The following is a 23,041-nucleotide window of genomic DNA, read 5'->3' as shown; positions in this document are numbered from 1 at the left end:
ATCATGTACACAGACATTTGTAGATATAAACACGACTTACTTAAAAATCCTTATAAACTTCTCTACTACAGTGACTTGATGCATATGTGAAAACAGATGCAGACCCAGCAGCATTCCCCTGTTTACAGTACCCACAGTCACACCCTATACTGGCCACAATACCACTGGTATTCTGCTGTTCCTAGACTTACTCACATCTTGCTTCTCCTCCCTCACTTTCCTACCCCCAAGGAAAATCCTGATTTCCAACGTTAACAAAAGGTATCCCTGGAAAAAACAACAAGAACAGAAGCATTAAATAATCCAACCTATAATTACTTATTGTCTAAACAGGCCCTTCATCTACTCGCCACTGCACACTAAATAAGCAGTTATTACAGTGTACTGAAATGCACCTTGTTTACAACAAGAAAACAGTTATTCTTTCCAGTTGAAACCACTGATACTCAAGTATTATTGTTCACAGACAAATCAGTGTTAATGTATAAGTAAAGACAGTGTATGCAGATTGAGTATCAGCAAAAAGAAGCCAAGGCACCTTAGACAGTCTCCCACTGATGATCAGTGAGTCAGAGAACTTTTATGCTTCCAAAGGTCAGTGTCACATGAGGTCTTGCCTGACACGCATGGACTGAGGCCCTGATTTAGTCAGGCATAGAAGAGGCTCTAAAAAATAAAAGTGAAAAAAAAGTACAGACTTCTTAATTGGCCAGAGACAGTCCTGATGGGCAAGTAACATCAGACAGACCTTCATTTCACATCAGTCCAGAGCTTCTACAAAGGAATAGTCAGGAGACTTTTGTAGGATAAAGTAACATGCTTACTCTGTGGGATCGAGTGTTCAGAATCATCTGGTTACGTTACTACTTGCAGTTCCCAGCTGCACGCTATCAATTGGAACTGTCGGTGTACTGATGGATTCCATACCCAAATTACCTGAGCAAACGTGTACCAGCACACTTCAGAAGAGTAGCACACAGGAAAATATGCCTAATCTCCTACATCTCTGTTTCACTGCTGCTAATTATCCGCGCTACAATTGCACTTACAACCTCCTACATACTGCAAGTAGGCACTATGCACTATCAAAGAAATGGTGCCAAATCACAGAGTTAACTCACTAAGCAAGCTGAATTTTCAGCTTCTCAACTTGCTCTAACTATTCCGTAAACAGTAAGAACTGACATAAAATAAATGGAGCTGGCTGGGAATTTTCCAATCAAATGGGGCTTTTGTTGGAAAAAAGTATTACTTCATCGCAACTGGAACATTTCTCAGAAACATCTGCTGAACAAAGCTTCTCCAAAAAAGCCATTTGAATTCCCCATCAGCCAGTTATTCCTCCCTACAGAGCCGATATCACAGTAAAACTTAAGATGAGAGAAGTTCATCACATCAAAGCAGGAAATTACTGTGGTTTATGCACTCAGAGAATAGCCGATGACAGTGCTTATTGTCAAGTAAGGCCTTGTATCAGTTATGCCTTGCCTTCATTCCCCTAGTCTCCTCGAATAATGGCAAAGGTGACTCCTGAAGAGCTTTTGCTTTAAAATATTTGACAATATATTCTTTCATGAAACCTTGTTTGAAGCTGTCATTTCATTTACAAAGAGCACTTGTCATTCAGAGTGGCTTCTTACTGCAAACAAACCATGCAGTCAGAACTACAAAGTAACACCTCCGATTTAGCCACACCAAAATGGTCAGCCCTGCAAGCAATAGAAGTGAACAGCTATTAGATTCTGTGGTTAACAGAGCCCTACTGCTGGCATCCACAGAACCAAGGAATTGGCTAGAGAGTGCTGGCTCTATAGTAACTCAATATTTGGACTCTTCTCTCCAAAAATGAAAATGAGACACTTGTATGAGAAGCAGCTTACAAAGGCAGAAAAATCTAGTTCCAGTCGATGCCTTCCTTAGAAACACAGAGCTCCCAAATAATGTTGACACACTACATGTTCCAATTTTATCCATCATTATTTTCCATAGGGGTTCTGGTCATTAGCTGAGACCAGGGAGTCTAACCACCCTGTTCACAACCTGAGCACAGCAAACAGGGAATGCTCTGACTCCTTTTACACCGTCTGAACTACTCTATTTCTCATCTGACAGCATAAGCCTTTCACCACCTTATCCCCATGTACAACCCTGCTTTTGGACAGGGCATAAATCACAGCTTTGGTCCTCAATACTGGCAGAACACTCCATCTCACTGCCCTCAGAGAAGGCGTTTGCCCTAAGGATTCTTCCAACATTTCTTCCAACTTACTCAGAGTAGAGCATGCCCTCTGAAGATGGAACAAAATATACAAGCAACCACTGTCCTCCCCAAAAAACTACCATCTCAAACATGGTATTTTCTCCAGAACATGCTGGAGAAAAGCAGTTCTGCTTTGTCTTCACCACAGGCTGTTTTTTAGTATGTTCACTTTTCCCAAGCATTCATGGAAACTTTTGCTCAGATCAGTGATTCCAACAAAAAGCCAAGAACAATTGTATAGTAGGTTTTATGGAAACACTCAAGATTCACTGTGTTGCACACTTACTGCATTATTGCCCAAATCTGCAACACCACATTTCTCTTTTGAGTGAAAAGTCCACTCAGAGAATTACGACGCTCACCTTCAACTTTTACATTTAGATATATCACATACATTTCCCAATTCTAGTCCCTAGTGACTGAAAAAAAAGGGAAACATCACTCCCATATTCAAGACAGGAAGAAAGGAAGACCCAGGGAACTACAGGCCAGCCAGCCTCACACCTGTGCCTTTGAAGATCACGGAGGGGATCCTCCTGAAAGAGATGTTAAGGCACATGTGAGATATGGAGGTAATCTGAGACAGCCAGCATAGCTTTACAAAGGCAAGACAGGCAAGAGGTTGGAAGGAGTGGGCTGAAACAGCTGTCTCAGACTGGTCAAAGGGATAACTTCATGCTATGCACCATCAAGCTTAGCAATAAGAGCTGGGGTGGAGGCGCTTTTTTTGGTGTAGTTTACAAGGTTGCTGTTGTTCTGGGACAGGCTGGGCATCAGTCCACATGTGGAAAGTGGTGAGCCAATCCTCTTTGCTTTCCTTGTGTTACTTCCCCTCCTTCTCACAACTTTCCATCACCTATTACACCATTTTTAGCTCAAGCCATGAATCTTTTCACTTTTGCCTTTCTTATTTTCACACTCTGTCCCATCAGTGTGGGGTGGAAAAGACACTGAGCAATTCTGTGAGTGCTTGGCTGCTGCTGAGGGTGACTCTAAAGCAAGTCATATAGAAAAAACATGCCAGGATACTGTATTATACTCAGTGTCTGATGTAAAACCTGCCCCAGTATTCAACGTCCACAAGATTCCATCATTTCTGTACTTATTTATATGGCACTTTACATCCAAGTAGCTAAGCTGTAAAAAGATAAATAATATTATTACTAAATTATTTTACTGATGGGTATCAAGATAGAAAGAAACTATAGGAAAATATTTTCAGAACCAATTAGAAGTGTTGGCCTTACTTCTAAAAGGAATATTTACATATACCTGCCATCTTTTAATAGCAACCAGGAGGTTTCTGAGAGCTAGAAAACCAGCCCTTTATCAGCCTGAGGGATATACTGACCTCCTTACCACTGCCTCTCCAGTTGCAAGATTTGGTTCACTAACTTAGCCCTCCAGTGGCTTGCCAGCAACAATTTCCCTATTTTCAGAGCCCCAGGCCATTATTCTGATGTGAAAGGCCAAGCACAGCTGAGAAATTACCATCTTTAATTGAAGTCACTGAAAACTAGCTCAGCTCTTCTGAGAAATTCCTGCGTTGTGTAACATTTCTAACAAGGGAAGAGATGCCACCAAAGTATCCCGCTCTCTAGACAGGTCATCTGTTTCTGACAGTTCAAGGTCTAGTCAAGACCTGACTCAGTGATTCACTTAGTTTAAGTAGTTCGGCAAGCAATATTTCAGCACATGCTTGGCCACACTCAGGATCAGCAGATGTGTGGGAACAACTTTGAGCACCTGTATCTATCCTCCTCCTTTTGAAGAAGTAACAGTGCTCACAGCTACCACGTTTGAAGTGCTAAAAGGTTAACTAAAAGACAATCTATTCAGCAACTCTAAGACTTCCACCACCAAATGCTTTTGTCATGTAGAAACTACATTTTTATAAAGTTACAAAAGAAATTCTTAAGAAAGGAGAAATACTGCAAAAATACAGTATGTGTAGGACATGTGCAAATGTGTCCTCCTTCTGCCTTTTATAATAACATCTGAGTACAAGATTGATTTATTCTCCAAACACCCAAGCTCAAGTGCAGAAGAATAATATTGCTGTGTTATTTTACTAATCTAAAAATGAGGTATTAAGTGACCCACTGAAGATTTCTCAGGAAGTTATTGATAAGAAACACGACCCAGATGTCCTAGGTTGCAAACAAGCCGGCGAACCTTGAGGACATATGATGAATAGAAAGGCAAGGTGACAAGCCCACTTACCAGACTGAGTCATAACATGCTGGACAGAGATGTGCTGATTCTAACACAGTACCAGAAGGAATCACTTAATACCTTTAAACAAAGCGTCCTCTTCAAAATAAGTGTCAAAATGCATTGGATTCAGGTGACCTCTGAACAGAGGTAATCAGAGTCTCCATTTCTCCTCTCCTACACCACCCCTTCCCTCCTTCCCTCCCCCCCCCCATTCCAAACATGGTCTTGGATGGTATTAACTGAGAGATTATTTCCAAATACCAACTGAACAAAACCTTCAGCTGCAAATCACATTACAGCTTCACAGTAGCCCAATTTCAAAAGAATGAGAAGAAGCAGTGGGACATTATAAAAAGAGATTATTAACTTAGTGACACACAGAGAGAATCTAAAGGAAAGAAATTTAACTGAAGTAGTGAAAGATAGACTCCACAAAACAGGAACCAAAGCACCTTCTGTGATGTTTAAATAGTCTGCATTCCCATGGTGAAAGCAGCTCCTAAAGTTCCTGGCTTGTTGTTTCTGAACTGATAGAATCAATGAGTAAACAAACTTTATATTTGTTATTAATCACACAAACATGCAATTCAGAAGTGAGCATACCCAGCCACTAATCTGTACTTCTGTAAGAAGTCAAAGCTACAAAGTAAGAAATTAAAATAAAATCTTCTTAATTGTTGCATTTGTTTTTGTTTTTCTCTCTCTTTTTTTTCTTTATTTTTTTTTTTATTTCTTTTCCCTCTTCTGTCATTCCTGATGCATGTGATACACTGTATTACAGTCAGCTTTAGTAGAACAGTTCAAGAATGCTGATGAACTCAGCTGTGAAGGATTGGTTGAAAGTGTGACCTGAGTTTCCAGCACAGAACTAGGTAAACTCAGTCACAACAATTTGCAAAGAGAAACGTGAAAGGTATCTCACCACTGTGAATGTCTCCAGTTTCTCTTCTTGTTTTTCTGTCTTCTCCAGTGGTCTGTATCTCCTGCAAAAACAGGTGGAAGTTAAAGAAAGTTACCAACTAACTTACTTTTTGTTTACTTTAGTGATCTCTCCTTACAGAAGATGGTTTCTTAGAACAGATTTGTTTTAAGTGAGAGTATTGCATGCATGGTCAAGAACGTATCTAACAAGTCTTAAGCAATCACCTAAGCTAGTATGGCAGTGCAGATAAGCCCTGCAAAAACCGGTATGGACATCTGTCAGCATCCACACATTGACCAAAGCAGAAAATGGATGAAGAATGCTTATTTTCAAAAAACAGTCTCATATTTTAAACTCAATCTAGTCAGCACACTGGAGTGGTACCTTACATTCAAGAACCTGAGCTGAAAATGAAGATAAACTTTGGGTAATGCAGGTTGCTCTACCTAGGAAAGCAAGAGGGCTGCAGGTGCAACAGATAAAGTAACTCACGAGTCACTGATTCAATCACTCTGAACACCACCAGCACAGTTTCAGTGTAATCCTCTAATAAGCAACATCATTATTTCAAGGGCACTGACAGAGCTGAAACGAAGTGAAGCATGAAGAGTGACACCAGCACCTCACCCACGTGACAAGACCTCAGATGACTTACATAGGAATTTTAGAGTAACTCTTTCCAAAGTTAAGAACATACAACTACACAAAACAGTCACATGCCCACGTCCATACACTGATGGATAGAAACTGATTTCCTCATTTCATTGCTGGAGGAAAGAAAAAAAAAAAAAAAAAAAACAAAAAAAAAACAGGATTTATTGCTACATTTGCACAGAGAAGTCAGTCTGCAAACTCAACTATGCGTGCAGGATGTTATTCCTAGTTGCCACTTAAGGAATAAGATCTGTTCAGTAGCCTCAAGCTAACCCCAGAATTACCACACCACAGTTCTGAACATACCAGTCTCTGAAATCAGCCTCTCCTAAGCCACTACAAATGGTTTCCCTTTGCAAGTTGAGTTCTTCCATCTGCATTAGAAAAATATGTGACTATTTCTGACTGTTTATGCTTTTTGAAACCACATATTTTCACAAACATTATAGCAAAGTAAGGAAGTCCTATCAGAATCACCAGCTTTATTTTAAAGCAGAGTAGAAAGTTCTTAATTGCTTCTGCACCTGGAAGAGCCAAGTGTTTCCTGAAGCACTTCACCCAGCAAAGCATCCCAGAACAAAGGCTCTGACAGCTTAGGTCCTGAAGTTCACTGCAATCTAAACACATATTACTGCATGGCTTGCTGAATCACAGTTATGTTCAAAATAAAAGAGATGAATGGAGCAATCTAAAATGTGATGCTTCGCTGAAGAAATACAAGTATTCATACATGTCATGATGTTAAAGAGAAGCTCTGGGTGTTGAAACTACACAACAAGTGCAGATTTGAGAGCTGAAAACAGAGGGGCAGGAAATCTGGTGAGGGAAGCATACTCACTTGTGTGTTTTTGGCACAAAACTCATCCTATGGGCCCTACCAGCAATTTGTTCTTTAATGTAAACAAAGACAAAACTTGAGCCTTTATTCCCTTCAAAGAGACACGAGAAAGGGCTGAGAATAAGACTGCATGCATCCCTCTTGTCTAATGAGAACTTAAATTGAGACTGGATGGTAAAAAGGTCTGGTAGTTATTGCATTTCTTATTCAAAAATGGGTCTCTATCTCCTTCCAGTAACATCTGTAGTCTGCAGGTGGTATTTCAAGGATTTTAAAAGATTAAAACACCACATTATCGTACTAAGAAATCCTAGCTATTCTTTTTTTCCCCAGCCTAGCACACTCCCTGCTAAACCTCAGTTTTGTTCTCCCTCAAGACAAGTTGTGGGAGAGATTCCTTTCCAACTGCAGTGAAAAATTAAGAACTGGAAATCAAGTGAGAGGAAGCTTACAACTTCAAACACAGATATACAGATTGTCTTCCCTGATCAGTGACTTCTGATAATTTCTACCCTCTTGAACTTAACAAAATATTAATTACTAAACTGAGAGGCAAAAATAGAAGTCCATTCCTGATGTGGCCTCAAGTATGAAAATTGGTCACTACATGAAATTATTTAAGTTAGAATTGTATTTTTTGTACTTTTAGGCTGTTGTTATTTTTTGAAGACTACTTTAAAAGATGAACGAACTCAAGCAAACAATAGAAGTGCTTGTTTTGCACTACTGTACCATAAAACAGACAAAGTAACAAATACAGCTACAAAACATACGTGAAATTGACCAAATAATAATAATAATAATTCTTTTATTGGATGTTGGAAAGGTTCTTCCCAAATATTCCATCTATCAAGTTTGACCAAATGAAATGCAATACCTTGAAGAAACAATGAAGAAAAAAAAAATTAAAAAAAATCATAAGGAGTACCCCTCCATAATTTGCTATCTTCTGATTCACCATGTTATCCTCATTCTGTGTTCCATGACATATTATTAAAGAAAACATTATGCAGGAAATAACAATTCAAGGGGGACATAAAGGAAATTAAGAGTAAATGTACAACAGTTAAAAGGGACCTTATTCTCTTGGATAATATGAAAGTAAAATACCATAGTTTGAAGTCTGCAAACATTTAAGATAATTTCTCAACAAAAGGAAAAGGTCAGTTCTTGCAAATGTAGGTTAAAGCTATTTGCATTTTCAGACAAGAAAAAAAAATTGACCCTCAAGTAGGGTAACTTTGTTCAACATAACTTTGCAGATGAAACAGACACTTCAGGAACAGTGGCCCATATCCTTCAGTGGCAAACCTATAGCTGATGAAAGCCATGTGTATGGAAGAGATGCCATTAAATACCCCCTCAGCACCTTAAAAAAGAAATAAGAAACAGATATTTTGATATCACACCCCCAGACCTCACATCAGTGAGGAGTAAAAGCACCAAAACCAAACATAAGCCAAAAGAAAAGCATTAAGAATCAGTGCTCACCACAGTTCTACAAGTTTGGAGAATATACAGATAGATCAGTCACTTAAATCTCTTCCATCTTGAACTCTGATCTCTTCAACAGTTGCCTAATCCTAGTACTAATGCACCACATCACACACATGAACACCAGAACCAATTACTAATACAATGTAGACCAAACAGTGGTCCATAGAGATGTGTGCCTTAGTAGTTTGAGATTACAGACCCAAAAAGTCCATGAGCTATGTAACACTCCGCACAGAAGACCTTATCCTTGACCAGCTTTCTTTCCACTTTGGAAGAATTAAAACAAAACCAAACAATCTCTGTATAACTTCTCTTCTGATGCCTAGTACTGACCCCTTAACCTGAGGTTTCAAAATACACCTGCCACACAGGAGAGCTCAAACACCGAACACCACACTCAGCTGATTACACTGTAGCCCCATGAGCCTTCTAGGTCCTAACGGTAAATATAACCTTCAGCACCTCCATTCCTGAGGAAATATCCTAAGCACAGGTCAGAAGGTGTTAAGTATGACACAGTGACAAAGTTCAGTGCTGAAGGAACATGTAGAGTGAGGAACAAGTCCACAGAAGGCAGGGAACTTTCCACAACATGCTGACATGACCAAATACAGAGGTTATTTATGACCTTTTGTCCAGCAAAGGCTGCCAGCTCTGATGTAGCTGATGCAAGTGTCCCTGTCTGCCACTGCTTCACTTCAACACAACTGCAAGATTGCTGCCTTGCACCTCAGTACTTCATCATTTAATAGCACTCCTCGAAGTCAAACTGGCTACCATGATGTTTCATTCTGTGCGCTGGAGTTTTCAGCTCCTACCAGGGAACACAGTCTTAAAGATACTCAGCAGGATCCAGCTGCTGAGAACAATCCATCTTGATGCTTAAAATCTGCATTTCTTACAAAAACAAAACTCGCATACAATTATAGCACAAGCTCCCCAAGTAACACTATCTTCTGTCTGGTATTTGCCAAATATTTTACAGCAAAAGGAATCTGTTGACTTCAGGATTGGGAAACAACCAAATAAATGCTTTAGAACTGGACCAGATTTCTGTCCAGCAACACAAGTGTGATAATAACACCTCAGTAAGGCAAAGGATAGGATCCACGTTCAGCAATGATCCAATCCAGGCAGGAACTACAGTAAATGAAGAACAGCTGCAACAAGGAAGAAAACCTATAAATGCTGTGTGGTCTTGTTCTTGAAGGCTCTCACAGCAGAAAGCAGGCAACACAATCAGAGATACAGCTGGCATGGCTTCAGTTACAGACAACACAAGACAGCATGGTTTAAAAAGCAGACAAGCTCTGATGTTCACTATCAGTTTTAAGTTTTAGAGGACTCAAACATCAAGAATTCTGTTCTTTTTTGCCCCATATGAGACTTTGCCTTTGAGTTGAACTAAAGCACAGATGGTTTGTTTTGTAAAAGAAGTCCATGCCTAAGAAGTCTGTAAGTACCTTTATTCCCCTAACAGGGACCTGTTGTTATTTTAGTCAGATATTCCCACTAACCCAACAGCAGTCAACATTTCCCTCTCCAAGGCCAAAGCATATTCCTACTGAGCAAAATGGAACTGGAGTAGACCCAGAACATGGAAACAATTACACGACACGGAAAAGACATCATACAGTTACTATGCCTAGCATCTCATTACATGTGAAACCTCTCTTAGAAGTTCCCTGTCAAAACTACACTGTAACCACAAAATTGTTAGAGGACTGGGCTATGGGAACTGTTGAAGCACCTTCATTTGGTCAAAGGCAAAACTAGGAATTTCCTCCGCCTACGAGAATTGCTGCCTGCTTCCGACAGCAGCCACACTTCCGACAGATCTTTCCACAGTTGGAAATGCTTACGTAGACACAGGTTTTTTTCTACCCTCAAACTCCAGCTCATTTACAGATATCTCCAATTATTATTATTTTTATTTCTCTACCCTCAGAAACACTAAGAGAGTTTCTGCAACCCACACCAGGCAAACAGCTGATGAGTCCAGCAGATTTGCAGAAAGCTCTCTTTACTTACTAATAAACTCACTAACACGTAACAATTCCCAAGATGAGATTTCTTTGGCAACAACATTGTCAAAAAAAAAAAAAAAAAAAAAAAAAAAAAAAAAAAAAAAAAGCAAATAAACCCAATTCCTTTGCAGGGTGCCAATAGAATGCCATCTCTGATTTCTCACAACTTTCAGCCCAAAGATGTTATTTTTCATTTGACAGAATCTTCTGTGGGACAAAGGTAGCAAAAGAAAAACTACCATGTAGTGCACCTCAGCTACACTGAGCTCTCAGTGTCTGTGTGCTCTGTCAGGAACAACTAATTGGACTGGAGATGAGAATTTCCATTGAATGATGAGCCCATGCTTCAAAACTTCCTAGGGGCAGGAGGCTGAAGGTACATTCTGAAGTACTCAAAATGACACAAAATTGTAAGTCCAACACTTACACCAGTTCTCTATTACTATTATCATTACTAAATAAATTAGTTTCTCACGCATTCCAAGCTAAGCTTTGTCCTTTTTCCCAACCCCAAAGGATACACAGAGTATATCTAGAAGACAGCTTTCTAGCCATAGGTAGCAGACGGCCTGACAGCAAAAACCATTATTTGTTATGCCTTACTTTTAGCCAGGATCCTGGTTTCTGAATTTAATGAGTGCATGTGCACAATCCCAGAATCCTAGAAGTAGTCCAACATACTGAAAAACCATATTTAAAATAGAAAACCTCTGCAAGCAGCCAAATGGAATACTTGAGACAAGAAAAAAAAAAAGATGATGATTAAAGAAGCTGCAGAGGATTTACAGTTCTGTTTTGTTTGGATCCACACAGTAGACCAGTCCATAAAGAGAAACTTAAAACAAAACAAAAAAACCCCATAACCACCAACATTTGCTTTGTTTTATTTGAGCATTGTGGGAATGCCAGTAACCAAGCAACATCACAAAGCTGGAGAACTCTGGTTAAGACAATCAGTGATGCCCTAATGAGCTAGGATATGTTTGGTGCCGAAAGGGAACTCAATTTTTACAGACTTCAGTGGCCTTAAGAAAACTGAGAAAAACATTCTGTATAGTTTGTGGACTCTATAGATCTCCCATACCTCTGTGTGAAAACCACCTCCTCTTGGCTGAGTTCTGCCGTCACTTCAAGTCCATTGTGAGAGTTGCTTGCCAATTTTGCACACTGAGAGGCCGATCTGTAAGAGCAAGCTGTTCTGGCAGAGGTTGGAGAGCTCAAAAAAAAAGAAGTGCCTCAGACAGCCTAAGTGCTGACAAGTTGAAAATAATCGCCACAGATTTATTGGAAAATTCTGCATGGACTTGTCTAAATATACATATGTTAGCTTACACAAAGTCATCTTACAGTCAATTCTAAGAGAACATCAGGGAAAAAAAATAAAGCAACCACCAAAAAAATAACAATGTCATTTTCTGGGCAGAAACCGTCCTCCCATTCATTTCCAGTAAATCAGAACAATTAAGCATTTTACAGCTTCTAGGATTAATGACAGCTGGAATACCTCATTTCCAATTAACGTGCAATCACCACTGTTTTCAAACTGGCACGTCCTCCATGTAATCTGTCTTCAGACTCCTAACATAAGGACAGAAGCTGTACTTCATACTTTGCATGCTGAAAAGATATTAGTCACACTGTCTCTATCAAATATTTTTCCCAGCGCTTTATAAAGGAATTCTTTTTCAGTGAACAAAACCAAAATAGGCATTTTCTTAGTAATGCCACCCATGTACATACATTTTTAGACAGTCTGACAAAGAAAGAGGTATTTTCACAACACTTTTTGAAAGGAATTGATGAATTACTTATCTAAGTAAACAGCAGGCAGATAAAACATCTGAATTCACATGCTTCTAACTGAGTGAAGAACCACTTCAGGAGAGGAAAAGGGTACCTACTGAACATAATCAGCAGGTAAAGCATCAAGGCTGTGGATACTGAGTTCACACTGTAGTTTAGTAGACAGCAAGTGGGAGCAAGCACCACATCACACCCTGAGAGCACCCACTCAGCCCAGGAGATAATGAGATCCTCCAGTTCATTCTACACTACACTATCCTCCTTTCTTCCAGGAAGAACAAGGACTAAGTTGCTTCACACTCCTCTTCCCCTCCAGGTACGCAGCAATAGGACAGATCAATACAATGGGAAAGGCATTACAACAGAGGTGTGACAACAGAAGGACCAGCACAATAGAAAGGTGCTATAAAAGAAGGGAAGAAGATTGCTCACCTGCTTGAGAAGATTCCAGGTTCTCAGGGGAAAGCTTCACCAAGCAGGGATCTCCAGAAAGAGACCCATCCCCAGTGACAATCAGCCCTTAAACGGGGTCTAGCAGAGGTGTAGCCAGGCTCCACCCCTCCCAGACACAGCTCAATTGCCTTCCCCTGTGCTCCCAGGGCTGACCAGGTCCTTTCCCCAGGTGCTCACAGTGGTTCAGGCTGTGACTCCACAGTTCCCACACAAGGTACAAGAGCAGAACAGAGCCACAGAGCACATGCTCTGGGTTGTCTATTTCAGAGTGCTCAGGATTAGGCATGCTCTTTTAACATAGAAGTCCAGTCTTTACCTCCCTCCATGTTAAACGGGAAAATACCCTTATGTTGTTGCATACAAACTCTTAGGAATGAAATCATAATGAAAATGTATAATGAAATCAATTTACAAATATAAATATAGCTCAAGATGCTTTTGAAGTTTTAATAGGAAGGAGGAGCAAATTACCCGGGGGACCTTGCTTTGATTCAGTCATGACATAATGAAAACCCGTTCCCATGTGGTATCTCATATCACAGAGGAAAGCATACAGAGCTCTCTCAGCCTCAAAACAGAAGAATCCACGAAGCACTGATTTATTTGTCAAAGACACTTCCTGGGAACAACATAAAAAATAGCAGAACAATCCCCAAAGACTTCAGACAATCTTCTCATACAAGAACTAATTGCTTCCCTAATTATTTAAAGGCCAACTTGGACTTCAGATAAAACACTTGTGTCAATCTTATGTCAAATGTGATTTTTTGCCAAGATATATACATTTATATTTTAATGCATTACAAGCATTTTGTATGAAAAAGGCATTTTACATAGGATGTAGCTGGAAGAGGAACAATTATTTTAATACCTCATGTTTAACTTCCCTCATAGTAGCAGATGAAGGCAAAACCATCGTTCTTCATTGCACTAAGCCTTCTTTTACAAACAAAACCAACCCTGGTTCCCAACGATTAATGTTAGAACTCAGAAGAACTCAAATTGGAGACTCTTGGTTGCAACTGATCTGTTGCTTCCTGCCCTTGAAAACAAATACGCTGTACATGCAAAAAGGAAATGTGAGCTATGAAAGAGCGTGGTACGTAACACTGGGCACCTCTAAGGGACAAGTGTGAAGCTGCTGATAGGTCCTCCTTCAGCAACTGATGCCTTATGGTTAAGTAATAGAAAGTACTGACCATCAAGTTTTAGGCGTATCTCAATATATTAACATAGTTATTTATAAAATGAAAATTTTAAAACAATGCTTAAAAACAAGACAAAATTAGCATCCTAATAGAATATGAAGTCCAAAAGATTACCAGAAATACCAATAACAATCTTACACAGCTGGCATTTAAATAAGAAGATACTACTGGAAATGTAAACTTTCCATATGTAAAGGTGGCTAATATAAAGATGTTGACCAAGATGGTGATAAATAGTCAAAGGTTATTACTAAAGAAAACTCACATTTGTCAGTAATCACAGAAACGTTGTCAGTTGGCTGCTAACATGTAATGGATAGGGCCCTGCAAGCAGTCATCTCCTTGGCTTCTCCTTTCAAGAAATTCTGACAACTTATTTCTTTGTGTAACTTTGAACCAAGTCTTCTACACAAATTATCAGTCAGGGTTAATTAATCACTTGGAGTCCAAGATAGCAACTTCAAAGTTTCTCATACTTCATTTAAAAAAAATAACAGAAATCTTGAATTCTAATAGACAGCAACACCAAAAAACTCTGAATTTCTGCCAACGCCCCAAGTACTAAAACAGCATCCCAAACAATATAGGAAGACAGGAACAGGCCAAAGTTTGGGACCCATGTTAGACTGGAGTAAATGATAAAATCTCTTTACGTCCTGATGTATGACAAGACTGAAGTATACCCACTTCACAGAATGTCTTATAGCACGTGTACTGAAAATCTTACCTAGCAGAATCCAGGTAGTGCTGAACATGAATGGCTGGTACAATTCCACTCTGTTCCCATTGTCTGACAGTTCTGCAGACATCTCCTTTAACTACACAGTGTTTGTATGCTTGGTTTTGTTGGGATGCATGTCTGTGGGTTTGTATGTTTGTTTTAAAACAAACTATCCAACCAACTTCCACTCCTGGACAAGTACCTTTCTACTGCTGTATTAATGTGGTGGCTTTACAGTGGAGTTTGAAACTTATTTTTTTAACTAAGTAAAAAAATGATAAAAATCAGCACACTCAACAGGAAGGATCCTAAAGCACACTGGCTGCCTGCTTGGAGCAGTTCCAGTGGTTTCCCCATGCAATCTATAGAGCCGCGAGAAGAAATGCAGGTCTGGAAGAGCCTTGCTCTCATGCATAACCTTAGAGTCCTAACTTTAGGTGTTCAAGATATCAAAATGAGTTGTTCACACCAGGACTTCTGGTATTGCAAGAAACAGCAAGAGTCTATGATGAGGTTTGGCCACATTGCTTCTGAAGAGCAGGGCTCTAAGTACTCTGGAAATACATTGAGGATACAGAACCTGACAGGCAGAGCTCAGCTTGGACAAAGTGCCTCACCGTGACACAAAAGAACCAGTTTTTTTGTCATAAGTAACAGTAACGTGTAGGTTTTTTGTTTTTTGTTTTTCTAGTTTGCACAAACTTTAATATCAGTCTCAGCAAGTGTCTAAGAATAAGATACTATTTTCAACTTCAAGAGAGTACAATTTAAACAGTGCATGTTTTAAGTGTGATATTTGGTGTAATAATTGTTTTTACATTGCTTTGTTCCTCTGATATGATTCAGTGTAGTAGTGACTAACCTTTTACAGTTTAATGGACATTGCAACTGCAAAATGATCCCTCTACCACTTAACAAACCCCTTGCAATAGCTTAATTAATTTAGTTTCACTCTTCAGCAATTCCCATGAAAAAGCATCGGAAGGTACCATTCACCTGCAGTCTGATCTTCAGAGAGCCTGACTGCACACAACTCCAATTAAAACTTTCTGTGCTTATTACCTCTGAAAACCCAACATGGGGATGGCAATTAGAAGTTTCCCATCTTTCCTTATCTGTGGGATAACTTGCAAAGTAAATAAATATGATTAGGGCCAGATACAACATAACTTAAGAGAAAGAAATCATGTTAAAATGCTAACATGGGAACATCAGCTCCTCCTATTAGCCAAGAGAAAGGCAGCCCATCATTCTTTGTCAATGAATGGCAGCATAATGAATGAGTTTATATCCATGACCATCTGTTGCCAGATTAAGCAACAGTAGAGTGACTTTCCAGAATGCCCAACTGTCTGCCCTTGCTCAGAATTTCCTTATTTTTGTAAGTCTATTTGTTAAAAAAAAAATAAACTAAAATGCTTCACATTATTGAGCACTTTTCATCTCAGCTCATTCTGGGGACCGTGAGCAGTGTCAGAGCTGCCAGGAGTTTCAGGACTGCGCACTACAGGAGCACCTGAGCACTCCAGTGAAAGGCAGCACACTGCTCTGCAGCTGCCTCCCATGCATTATTCCCACACAGAGCCAAACTCCCACTCACATCAGAAGCGCTGCAGAACTGCTAACATAGCTAAAGTGCTGACAGGGCCTTAGAGGGAAACATCCCTTTCTCAGGAACTGAGCAGCAGAGGACCCGGAGTTTATTTATTCCAGACACACAAAGGGCTTATACCTCTGAGAGGAAAAAACTGCAAGGACACACACTGTGTTGTGATGCACTCAGTGTCACATCACTGACACTTGAATGGTTAGAACCACCTTGTACCAAAAATAGCAGTACAACAAAGAGAGAGCAGAATTCAATAGAAATATAACAAAGGTCATAAGACAAGATTCAGAATTAACACCAGTATCACAAAAGTACAACTTCACTGATGTAGATGATTTCCTGCATGAAGCACATGTCAGATAACACAGGACACTATCCACAGCCCCTTTTCACACAAAGATAAATACCAGAGAATTGAAGATCTTCTGCCATAAAACTCAGCATCTGCTCAGCAAAAAGCTTCCTCCAAGACACCGAGCCCTGATCTTGCATTAGCACCACACTTTGCTGCAATCTCTCACTTCTACCATCACCTCACGAGCTCCCATTCCCACAGGAGTACCTCAACAACCATAGTTGAGAACCCAGTGCACTCTGGCCACCAGTGCTCCTTCCAGCCCCCAGGAGCTTCCACTCTCAGTACAGGTCTTTCCTACCACCAGGCACTCTTTTTCCACAGCCACAGCAGCTGCTCTAATTCATTTGTATTTGCTTCATTTTGCAGACGCCACTGGAAAGTGTACCGAGCTGCAGGACAGTAAGACAAGAGAGGCATCCAGTACTAGAGCTGATCTTCAAAACTCTTTCTGCTGATCTTGCCTTCACATTCCTGATCTGGCTGCTACTCTGTTAGCCAGATGCATCATGCAACCCTTTCTGGTTTTCACCATGCTTACACACAATGCAATTTGGCTGTGGAGGAAAAAACTCTCAAATTCTGTAGGGATTTTCATGAGAAACAGATTCCCTTCTTCCAGTGCAGTAGCAAAGCAGCCCCAGTAAACAGAAGGCCACAGGAGTTGTGAAAGACTCTCCACGTGAATGCTGTGCAAGCACTCTGCCTTCATACTATCACTCTCCTCATCAGCTCCAGAGTAAGGAATGCAAGCTCTGAAGCACAAATTCATGCCAACAGCTTAAACTAGCCAGCTCAAAACAATTTACAGTCAGCAGTAAGTTATTATTGGAAAGCAGCATTACAAAAGAGGCAACACTTTATTCAGACCAAGTCCAGAAGTCCTAAATCAAATTCTGTACCGACTAGTACGAATGCATAAGGCAATTATTCCCTCCATCAACACAGCGCGATAAGTCCCTCAGTGATGGCATTTTGACACTTCTAGGTTTTCCCATGGCTATTGCAAGCCACAACCTCTGAACACAATCCCACCTTGTCTGAGTGCCACTGTACCCAGACTGCTGCTTTTGGTGCATTTAATCATGAAATTCATTTCACATTTAAAGTGGATAGTTTAAGAGAAATATAAGTCACACATGGGACATATACGCAAACAAGTACAATTTGAAAACTGTTACTTATATGTTATGAAGAAGTAATTCAGTTTGAAATGACCACCTGAGGATATGCTTGAACCGAGAGTCATCTGAAGCCCAGATACTCTTTATTGGCAGATGCATCTAAACTCAGAAGGTCTCGAGTCCCAATGTCCTACACCATTAGCTGCCAGCACAACAGCCCTCAGCAGCAATAAAAGCTGGATGCTTCACCACACAACAGAGAGTGCTCAGGCAGACATCTTGGTGCTGAAGCATCAGGATGAGTTCTGCATACATTTCCAACAAAAATCAACCAGGCTGCAGAACAGTTACCATCACCGAGAAAAATCTTGTAGTACAAATGCTACCTTTTGATGTCCTTCCAGGCAAGGTTCAGCAAACATCGTGAATTCTTGCACAGACTGTGCACAAGGCTGGGGCAACGGCCACCCACCCATCTGCCCTAAAGCAGAGGGCATTTATTCTGAAGCACTGGCAGGCAGGCAGGCCTCACCAGCACCAAAGGATAACAGCCTTGTGAGACTGCAGTGCTGACTTAGTGCTAACTCAGAACACAGCCACAACTCTACAGGACAGTCACACCTTCAGGAAATCATGCTCACTGTCCACAGCACAATCAGATAACACTGCCTGCCACCATGCCAGCCCACTTACAGGAACACAGCTCATGGAAACGTCAGGTTTAAGTTACCTACCACTTAATAAAATAATAATAATTTTAAAAACCCACAACAACAGAACAAAACCAAACAGGCTGCCAGCCAATGAACATCAAAATAAACAAAGCTCCACCAGTTTACACAGACCAAAATCTGTCTCCAGCTCTGAGCTGGTATATGCTTGTATTCACACATGGGTGAAGCTTTTTTCTTCTTGCCCTTTCAGCTCTCACCTTCTCAGCACTCCAACAATTAGATCCACCAGTAATTTAAAGGCTGGATACAGTACCCAGCCATAGACACCTTTTCAGTCAGAAAGCCACTAGAGAGGGTGCTGAAAGGCCTATTATGAAGGCCAATCACTATCCTTTTCTTGAATGACCACATGAAAATCAGAAACCATTCCACAAAACGTTGAAAGGGCCTTTTATCTGAAGGAAAAGGACTAGAAGTCACAAAGTATTGCAGATTCATTTGTAACTCACGCCTTTGGGAGAAACTGTATAGCTTCAGTTAAGAGCAAACCAAGAAAAGAATAAGCTGTTAGAATGTTATGTTACAACCCCTTCCTAGTGTGAGTTTACCAAGTGTATTTTTAGATTAATCTCTCTGTATTCCCAAAGGACGGATAGGCATTCTATATTAGTTGTTTTACAAGATGAGTTGAAAATACACGCAGAACTCTGACTTCATTCCAAAACCCTATTTAGGGTCTGCAGCACTATTTGCCTCATCTAAATGGAAAAACCGTTGGAAGCATTTTAAGTACAAAGTCAAAGAAAAGCATAATTGCTCCAGGATAATAACAAAGCAGCGTGACTGCTGTTTAATAATCACTTAGTAATAAAGCAAATTTCCTATGGTGGCGTCCTCATTAAAATAGACTTCTTCTAACTGAGAAACTGGGATTTGACTCTTAACTAATTCTGAAATCTATTTGTGAAGTCCATCACAAAAATGGGTCAGTCGCATCTGATGACTTCTCATGTGTAGGGAAACATTCACTTCTCCTTCCACACTAATCACACTTCAGTTCTGAGCCCTTACATGTGAATGCACACACACCCCAGACGGAACTCGCACAGATGATTTCAATACAGAGCTTCAACACAAGTTCCATACAAACTTTCAGCAGGAAAGACAGTAGAGGCCCATAAGCGAAAACAGATTCCTTCTAATCCATATATGCAGAACAAGGGGAATTACACTTCCACTCAGAACCAAAAGTCCCAGCTGCGAGACCTGCCCTCTTCACCCATCTGTTCCACCCACATACTGTGAAACGGAATGGTCAGAAATGCAGGTTTTCACTACACAGCACCCCAGACCTCACATTCCTTGCTCTCTCACAACCCCTCCTGAAATTAAGCAATATGTTTTGTGTACACTGCTGGTGAAGAATCCAGGTGTGAGCTGGATGCAGCTTTCCCTACCACCCTATCAATTCACACCAAGTGAGGAGCTGAGCTTTGCTGCAGTAACACACAGCACCATAAGGGCCAAAGGCTGGCTGTGAGAACCATACACAAACATGCCAAATAGAATAGTTTACTTGGAAGAAACCTTCCAAGATCATCTAGTCCAACTGTGAAGTATCTATACACTGCAAACAGAAGTCCTGGCATACCAAATACACCTGCAAGCGAAGCACATCATCATTTACCACCCCCGAGTCAGCAAACGCAGAGACAGAACAATCCTGCACTGCCTTCCTGAAGCTCAAGGTGTTCAGAAACAGGTGAGAACTCCACAGCTCCCTGCTAATGTCAGTGAAGTTCAAAGTCCAGTTATTTAATATAAAAAGTCTTCCAAATACTTATTAGCAGGAGGAAGGCAGCAGACCTTCCTACCAGAAGTCCAGACTAAAACAAAGCCACTTTACTACTTAAGTTCACCATTTCACATCTTTTGTACAGAAAAGCAAAAACTTAAAGAGAAAACTGGTGAAGCACCTGAGAAAGGCAGAAAGGGTGGGAGGGTGGAGAAGCAAAAGGATGGGGACAGAGCACAAAACTGGGGAGGATGGAGGAGACAAGTAGCTGTAGGAAAGCATGTTTCTCCAGAGCAGCACAGACAACAAACCCTAAATGTACTCCACAAGTAATTACAAACAACAACTAGTTGCTTTTCTTCCCTTGATCTCTGTGCAAAGCCTCACCGCCTTCTCCAAATTGTTATGCACTTTACTTTTGAAACCCTCCAGCTCACAGTGAGAAGTGGAGTTTGGCCTTCCCTTTGGATGCATAGAGCACCACTTCAGATTGTTTTTAGGCAATGCCTGAGCATTTCTTTCTATTCTGGATCACTAACGTTGTTTAACAGTGTCCAAAGACCTCTAAGGCCTGGGCCCTGAAAACACAGCTAAATACAGGGCCCAGAATGACAACAGAAATAATGCACAGGCAAAATAGAACACAAATATAATGATGCTGGGGAATTAATATCTACAACTTCTGACAGTCATGGCTTCGCTAATTCCACCGTTTCTACAAGAAAGCTCAAAAAACACGTGAAATGCAGTTCAAGGTTTGGTAATCTTGCCTTCTCTCTTACAAACTGACAGAAACCACAAGATTTGCTTCTGGCCACAAATTTCCTTAAAGCTCAGAAAACAGTAAGTTGGTGATTTGCCACAGTCTTATTAGCATTTCCTTGAGGAAGACCAGGAAAGAACAACTGATCTAGATTGAGAACCAAACCTTCTCCAACACAGACAGTACTCAGAGGCATTGCACAGAATGCTTAGTCTCATTACTAAATGTCGGACATCACAAAGACCCTCATCCATACTTTCCTTCTGTGGGTAAATGAAGTTCAGAACAGCTGCCGTGCTCACAGCTGTGGAAGCAGACCCTTCGGCTAGAAGTCCTGAAAACATTTCAAAGGGGATTTAATTTCCTTCATTTTAATCACAACACTTTCCTAAGCAATAAATTTTCCAGAGTAGTGACCTTGCCCTGTTAGATGTTTATGCAGCACCTGACACAGTATAACTGTTATCTCAATCGGCATCTCCTTACATTTAACAGAGCTTGTTGCTCTCCTACAAGGCCAAATTTCTTCAGCACCCATAGCACAAACTGTGGGAGAACACTCACCCTCGCAGCAGCGTTCAGCTCCAGCAGGCTGAGATGAAGCCTCACAAAACACAACCTGTTCCAACCTGGAAAACATTCCATGTTTACACGTTCTGAACACATCCATAGAAACAATCGTGGCCGGGGCGCAGCGCCCTGTTCAGGGCAGCTGGAAGGCTCCATCCAGCAAGCGGCATTCAACAGGTCACTGCCCACAGGGCTCCTCTCACGGCCAGCACAGATCCGCCCTTGGTTAGCCTTGACATTTGGCATTCAACATTCTTTTCCACTCTATTTATAAAGTTTTTAGTTCAGTCTCGTTGAATAATTGCATTTTGAAGAAAAGGGAGAAAGGTGCTTTGTAACATACACAGACAATTCAAGTCAAAAAGTTACCACAAAAGGATTCCCACAAGAAAGACCACAGTTCCCTACGCATACAAAAAGCTTTACACTTTTCCAAGCTAGAATCAACCAAACCGATCCAGGGAACGTGGCCTGGAATGAAACAGAAGGATTTCCTGCGGCACCTCTCATTTCTCCTAGGGAAGGCAGCCTGGCAGCGATTCACACCGCAGGGTGGTGGGGCAGAGGGTGGGGAAGAGGCGCACGTCGCTCGCTTACAGCTCAGCAAAGGCAGCGCCGCGCTGTGCAAGAGGGTAACACACAGCGAGCCGCGCACCCAGTGCCTGCATTGAGCGGGCACGGTAAGGGAGACACCGGATGTTAAAGAATAAACACGGCCCCTACCACCTCAAGGCAGCGCTCGCGGCGCAGACAAGTAAAACCCTTCAGCGTGTGTGCAGGGACAGCAGCGAGGGCGCAGCGACCTCCGTCCCTCCGTCGCCGTGCCAGCCCACACCGCGGCGCCCCCCAGCCCGTGCGGAAGCGCAAAGCAGCGCTACAGGAGAGAACGCGGCGCTACATCGGCATCAAGGCAGCCGGGGCCAAGGGCTGCGGCCGGCAGGAGCCAGCGCTCCCGGGCGCGGTTAATCATTGACGGCCCCGAACGGCCGACGCCAGCCGGGACCGCGGGAGGGCGGACGGCCGCGAGCAAAGCGGGGCCTGAGCCCAGCCCCGCCGCGTCCCCGTGCGGCTGGCGAAGCGGCCACGGAGCACCCGCCTCCCCGGCCGGCGGCAAGAAACTCCGGGCGGACCTTCCCAGCGCCGCTCCCGGGTCCCGCCGCCCAGAGGAGAGCCGGACATCGCCTTACCTCGCTGCGGCCGGGCCGGAGAACGGGAGGACAAGAGGGCAGCAGGACAAGAGGGCAGCAGGCTGCGGGCGGCTGCGGGACGCTGCGGTGGCGCGGCCCCTGGTCGGGATACGCCTCGCGCCCCTCCCCGCACACACGCACCGCCCCGGGCCCGCCCCGGTAACGGCCGCCGCCCCCAGCAACGGCCGCGCCGCCTTCCCCGCACCGAGCGGGGGGCACCGCACGAGCGCTCGGCACGGCGGGCAGCGCCGGACCCGCTGCCAAGAGCTGGAGCGCTGAGCGGAGCGCGGCGTAAATCAGTGCCGGAGAGTGGCGCTTCCTGCCCCCCAGCGCTCCTGGAGAGCGCCGGGACGAGGGAGTGAAT

At 42.1% G+C, this 23,041-nt stretch overlaps 1 protein-coding gene across 2 annotated transcripts in view; it reads right to left on the bottom strand.

Annotated features, from left to right (window-relative positions):
* The window catches only part of SPATS2L (spermatogenesis associated serine rich 2 like), a 67,884-nt gene extending 45,091 nt beyond the window's left edge, over positions 1–22,793 (bottom strand). Inside the window, exons 1-2 of one of the 2 annotated variants that reach the window (XM_015868172.1) lie at positions 22,678–22,793; positions 5,400–5,460 (exon numbers count right to left, since the gene is read on the bottom strand). The gene's annotated coding sequence lies outside the window, so the exon portion shown is untranslated. Of the gene's footprint in view, positions 1–5,399; positions 5,461–21,484; positions 21,506–22,677 lie in introns of those variants that run through there. The other variant, XM_032445712.1, reaches the window with a different exon arrangement.
* Between the last annotated feature and the right edge of the window lie 248 nt (positions 22,794–23,041).

This window comes from Coturnix japonica, chromosome 7 (assembly GCF_001577835.2).
Source record: "Coturnix japonica isolate 7356 chromosome 7, Coturnix japonica 2.1, whole genome shotgun sequence".
Lineage (NCBI taxonomy): Eukaryota > Metazoa > Chordata > Aves > Galliformes > Phasianidae > Coturnix > Coturnix japonica.
Note: the sequence above shows the minus strand (reverse complement) of the source record. Positions and strands in the feature narration are given on the sequence as shown.